The sequence below is a fragment of the Alligator sinensis genome, unplaced genomic scaffold, assembly GCF_000455745.1.
Source record: "Alligator sinensis unplaced genomic scaffold, ASM45574v1 scaffold98_1, whole genome shotgun sequence".
Taxonomy (NCBI): Eukaryota; Metazoa; Chordata; order Crocodylia; family Alligatoridae; genus Alligator; species Alligator sinensis.
The window spans coordinates 1,724,195-1,724,414 of NW_005842058.1; the positions used below are offsets into that span (position 1 = coordinate 1,724,195).

The window sequence follows — 220 nt, forward strand, 5'->3', positions numbered from 1 at the left end:
GCCACAGACCAGTGCCAGGACCCCCAGCTGGGTTGGCTGGATATAGTGCTGCTTTTCTTCCCTAAGCCCCAGCACCTCACTTACAAGCCACGGCAGCAGGCAGGAAAACACAGGGAGTATTTTTAGGTGACTGAAAGACCAAAAAGGTAACAGGGTAGTTTTTATGCCTGACGTAACCACGCAGAAGCAGCTGGTGCTGCACCAGGCATTGCGTCCAGTG

General features: G+C 53.6%; 1 long non-coding RNA gene across 1 annotated transcript in view; it reads right to left on the reverse strand.

Annotated features, from left to right (window-relative positions):
• The window catches only part of LOC112550216, a 23,158-nt gene that overhangs the window by 13,629 nt on the left and 9,309 nt on the right, over positions 1–220 (reverse strand). The gene's annotated exons all lie outside the window — the stretch shown is intronic.